This window comes from Mustela erminea, chromosome 14, assembly GCF_009829155.1.
Source record: "Mustela erminea isolate mMusErm1 chromosome 14, mMusErm1.Pri, whole genome shotgun sequence".
Lineage (NCBI taxonomy): Eukaryota > Metazoa > Chordata > Mammalia > Carnivora > Mustelidae > Mustela > Mustela erminea.
The window spans coordinates 1,083,486-1,089,485 of NC_045627.1; positions in this window are offsets into that span (position 1 = coordinate 1,083,486).

Here is a 6,000-nt window from a genome sequence, read left to right on the forward strand (position 1 = left end):
GAAGAGGCAGCATAAGGAAAGGAAGAAGGAAAGATTAATAACAACGATGGCTGCCATTTTTATGAATACTATGTCCCTGTCATTTTCCAGATGACCTCTCAATCACAGATCTCAGAAGTCTTAAAGAGTATCAATATTCCCAGTCTACAGAAGAGGAAACTTGTGTTCCCAGTAGTTAAGAGAGCATGTATCTCATGTCAGGTACTTCCGTGTATCTTACCTCTTTTAATTATTACCCCTCCAACTTTGAAGGGTTTTACAAATGGGAAAATGGAGTAACTTGGCAGTTGTTGAAGAAGTTGCCTAGGGTCACAGAGTGGGACAATAACCTGACTGAACAAATCTGCTTACCACCACCCCACAGCCCTCCTTGCATTCCTGGAAATGCAGGGCAGAAGCCAATGGAGAGAAAACCTCACCTACCTCGAAGTCTACAAGTACCAGCTTACTGACTTTGCAGAGGCTTAACATGGTGCAGAATTTCGATGCAGGTAAAACTACATTTAAATTCTGCTTCTAGAAAGTTCTATCCCTCTGGCTTTGTCACTCAAATTCCCCAAACTTCGGTTTCCTTGAAGGTAGCTTGCAGACTATGGTAATAATGAAGAAATGGGTACACCAAGTGTCTAAAATGAGCCTCTCAACCAAGGGCTCATTTTATTATAACTTGTATGGGCTGAGTTGTGCCTCCCAAAATTCTTACTTTGAAGTCCTAACACCCAGTACCCAGAGTGTGATGGTATTCGGAGATAGGGTCTTGAAAGCAACAATTAAGTTAAAATGAGGCCCTTAAGATAGACCCATACCCAATCTGACTTACGCTCTCATGAAAGGAGGTGAAGACATAGACGCCCACAGAAGGAAGACCACAGGAGGACACAGCGAGAAGACCACTGTCTACATGCCATGCAAAGGCCTCAGAAGGACCCACACCTGCCATACACCTTAATCTTGGATTTTTAGTCCCCAGAAGTGGGAGAGATAAGTGGCTGTGTTGAAGCCCCCACCCCCAATCTGTGATCCTTTGTCAGCCTGAGCAAACGAAGACACCTAGCAAAACAGAACTGAGCAGTCACCCCATTCCCTCAACATCTTTTTTGGTTTTTACTTCTGTGGTAGATGCCTGTGGAGAAGACTTTTCTCACATCATGTGCTGAGCAGCTCTCCCTGCCCTCTTCTCGACTAACAGATTTGCCTGGTAGCACACAGGCTCCGTGAAGGGGAACCTTGTTGGTATTTCCAGAGCTACTCTAATGGCCCAAACAAGGCATTTACCCAATGAGTGGACAAATAGTTAATTAACTAATGAATAAATCTCTACAAAGTATTCAGAGAAATTAACGTAAAACAGGATCCTACCTCTCAGAGAAGGTTTGGAGGATCTGGCTTCTATTAGTAAGTCACTTTCTGGTTCCTGAAAGTGAAATGTCTGTCACCCAGTGTTTTGTGGAATGTTCCTGAACACAAGAGCTGTCGTCTCCGCAAAACACGTCTTCCCTCCAGACATTGGTGTGTTCTGAACTTACCGTAATTTGTCTCCTTCGAAGAATGACCCACATGAGTCTGCAGTGTGCCCGAGCGTGTCAGCTTCACGTCATCCTCCCCATGGGAGCGTCCCCAGGCCACCTTAGTTGTCTCGTGACGGCCGATGAACAGCATTCGTTCAGAAAGCAACCCTCTTTGAAGAAAAATAGGAGACTGTCCATGAGAGTATAAGAAATATTTTAGAACGTATTAAGGGGTGATATAACTGGAAATTTCTCTTTAAGAAAAACAGGGAGTCCATAAAGAAACAAAAAAATATTTTAAATGTATTATAAGGTCATATAAATAGGGATTTCCCCCATTTTATAGTAGGTTGCCCATAAGGACACAAGAAATATTTTTAAATATACTATGAGATCATATGAGTAGTGACAGAGAAAGACTGTTCTTTGTTACCTCAGCTCTAAGGTGATGCCTATTTCTTCCAGAGTTCCTAGAGGTCTCCATTTCAGGGTCATTAGAACTTGCTAGAATAGGTAATCAACTAGAAAAAAAAAGCAGACAGGGTGGGTAGACTGAAGTTCTTGCCCCAACTTTGTGCCGTGTGCTCCGTCCGCCCCCCTCTGCCTTTGTTGCCTTAATATTTCACTAGCGCTTTGGCCTGTCTGGGTCATGGGTCATATGGCCCTGCATGGTCCCCCCTAGATTCTGAAACCCTTAAAGGAGGGGGGCCATGCGTTATTTACCTTTATGGACTCACCACATGCCTCGGCACTCAGCTGAGGCACCGTACATGGACCACTGAGTTGAAAGAAAGCAAATGTGAAAGCTGCCCAGACAGAAGGAATTTTCTGGAGCCCTTTCAAGGTGCAAGAGTAAAGGCGGGAACAGAAGGGCAAAACACCGGCAAATGGAAAGGCGATGGAAGGGAATACCCACCAGACTCACGTGGTGGGTCCCGAGGATGTTAAGCGCTCCTTTGTCTTATGCTTTATTTTGCTTTAGTGGAATTTTACAGCTCATACTCTAAATTATGTGTATGGGAAATCTCATAGATGTCAGCCTTCATTTGCCGCATGATTTGGCTCTGATAAAAAGAAAATCGAGAGAGAAGTAGAGAACAAGAACTTTATTAGCTGCCGTGGTGAATGAGGATTTTATTTATAGGGCTGTGCCCCTCCCCCCGCCCAGGTGTTATGAGTGTTAGAGCACAGCTGTAAAAATACATGCTACAAATACCAAAAAGCGATTTAATAAGGCCATCCTAATAAAAGCACCAAGATGTGGGGCGCCTGGGTGGCTCAGTAGGTTAAAGCCTCTGCCTTCAGCTCAGGTCATGATCCCAGGGTCCTGGGATGGAGCCCCACATAGGGCTCTCTGCTCAGCAGGGAACCTGCTTCCCACCCTCTCTCTGCCTGCCTCTCTACCTACTTGTGATCTCTCTCTCTCTGTCAAATAAATAACTAAAATCTTAAAAAAAAAAAAAAAAAGCACAAAGATGGAAGGAGTGCTGCAGGAGTGGATAGGATCATTTACAAACATGGGCAACCATGATTGTAGCTGATGTTTCCTCTCCCGTGTGTGTGAGTGAGTGTATGAGTGTACGCGCATGAACACATGTGAGTGTGGATATGTGTATAATGAGAAGACCCCACCACGTGAGGACGGTCTTGTGAGTGTGAGTGCTCAGATGTTCAGATCTTCCAAATGTGATAATGGAGGAGCTGGGGGGAGAGCACCACAGCGCCCCAGGGAAGGATGCCCTGCCCCTGACGGAGGCTGGTTGCTGTGGAGACATGATACCCACGCAAGGCTCTCACTGTCCTTTCCTGACGACCGCCATTCCTGGCTTGACTAGACGGTGTCCATGGGACTCTAAATTGTGGTTACTTTTCCAAGAGCAACATGAAAATATTTGTCAAGAGCCTTAAAAATGTTTATATTTATTCTAGTCATTTCCCTTCCCAGGTAATCCAACCTAGGACAACGATGCAAAACATAAGCTAATATTTCTATTTGAGATTTTGACTGGAAAATCATTTATTACATAGAAAAATTATGAGCAACCTACATTTCCAATAAGAATAGAGTACAACCACTGTAGGAAACATTGTGGGTTCCCAAAAAGGAGACTGATAAAGAACCTTTAAAAATGTGAAATTTTTAATGAGACAGTTTGATTTAAGAAGGATGGTTTTTAAAACCATTATAGGATGATAAGTACAGAAAAACGCAATGAAAAAATCTGAAAGGAAATAGCCAAAATGCGAGCAGGGATGGTCTCTGACTGATGAGATGCTAAAATTTGTTTTTTCGAACCTTACCATACATGCCTAATTTGCTACAATGAGCTTGGGTTATTTTGTAATCTGACAAAAGTAAAAGTAAAATGGGCTAAGTATTCCTGGTCAGCTTGCTCTCAAAGACAGCTCCTTTTGCCTCCATGCAGACATACAAGAGCTATGCTGTTAGGATTGGAACTCTCCCAGTGATGGGGAGATAGCAATTTTCTGTTCAGTCCCTTATCTCCAATGCCTTAAAAAACACCTGGAAAGTGCACACAACAAAAATTGGACATCTCAATAAATCATCACGAAGCAAGCAGCAGTGTAACCTACTCCAGGTCAAGGAAAAGAATATTACAACACTCCAAACTCACCCCTGCCTTCTCCCAATCATTGTATTCTCCTTCCAAATTTAACCATTATGCCGACTTCTTTTTCTTCCTTCCTTATTTTTTTTATCCTGACTTGTAACACTTTTTATGTTTCTTATTTATTGCACTGGATACACAGAATCACACATTTTTACTCTCTTGCATATGACTTCTTTTGCTCAGTACTGGGTTTTTATTTTTTGTTTGTTTGTTTGTTTGTTTTGTTTTGTTTTGTTTTGCATATGGCTCTGCTTTGCTCAGTTTTTCTGCTCTACTATGAATATACTTCATGGTAGCAATATTCATCCATTCCAATTGATGATTCATCTACTGATGTCCATTTGGCTGTTTCCATGTTTTGGCTTTCGTAAATAAGTAAATACAATGTTGCTGTGATCATTTTTGTGCAATTGCTTGTTAGACCTATGCATGCATTTCTGTTGGTCTGTAACTAGGTTATGCATATATTCAACTTTTACAGATAACGATGATCTGTTTTCCAAGATTGTACTAATTTACACTCTCACTAGCAGTAGATAGGAATGCCTGATGGTCTACATCCTCATCAACATTTAGTGTTTTCTCTTTAATTTTAGTAATTCTGGAGAGTGATTAGAATTATATTATTGTACACATCAGTTGTGCTTCCTTGATTACCAATCAGGTTGAAGATATGTTTATCAGCCATTTGGATATCCTCTCTTGTGATTTGCCCATTCAAGTCACTAACCCAGTTTTTTTTTTTTTTTATTGGATTGTATGTCCTTTTCTTATTAACATAAAGAAATCTTTCATGTCCTTAGATATAAGTCCCTTAGTGGCTATGTAAGTGTTCAAATATCTTTTCACACTCTATAGCTTGCTTTTTCTTTTTTTGTCTTTTTATGGTGTCTTCTAATGAAAAGAAGTTCTTAAATGTAATGGAATCCAACTTATCAATCTCCTCCTTTATAACTAGTGCTTCTAGTGTCTTCTTTAAGTTAACTTTTCCTACTGAACTCATGAAAACATCTTCATAGATTTTTCTAGAAGCTTTCACTTTTTGTCTTTCACACTTAAAGCTACCATCAAAATGGAATTAATTTTTATTTATGTTTCATGGAAGCATCATTTTCCCAAACAGATATTGAATTGTCTTGGTCTCATTTACTTATTTTATTTTTTAGGTTTTTAAAAAAGTTTTTCTTTAAATTCCAGTTAGTTAACTTACAGTGTAATATTAGTTTCAATTGTATAATTTAGTGACTCAACACGTACATTCAACACCCAGAGTCACAAGTGCCCTCCTTAGTCCCTATCACCTATTCCATTCCCCACCCCCTTCCCTCTAGTGACCATCAGTTTTTTTCTCAGGAGTTCAGAGTCTGTTTCTTTGTTTCCCCTCCCTCTTTTTTTCTCCTCTATGCTCCTCTGTTATGTTTCTTAAATTCCACCTACGAGTGAAATCATATGGTATTTGTCTTTCTCTGACTGACTTACTTTGCTCAGCATAATACACTCCAGCTCCATCCACATCACTGCAAATGGCAAGATTTCATTCTTTTTGATGACTGAGTAATATTCAGCTCAGGTCATGATCCCAGGGTCCTGGGATCAAGTCCCACACTGGGCCCCCTGCTCAGCAGGGAGCCTGCTTCTCCATCTCCCTCTCCCAGCTCATGCTTTCTCTCTCTCTCTGTCAAATAAATAAATAAAACCTTTTAAAAACCTGCTTTTGGTGCATCCCTTAAATTTTGGTATATTATGTTTACATTTTCATCTGCTTCGAGATATTTTTAATTCCTATTCATTTTCTTCTTTGACCCATTGTTTGTTCAGGAGTATGTTAATTTCCCCATATTAGTAAATTTTCCAGTTTC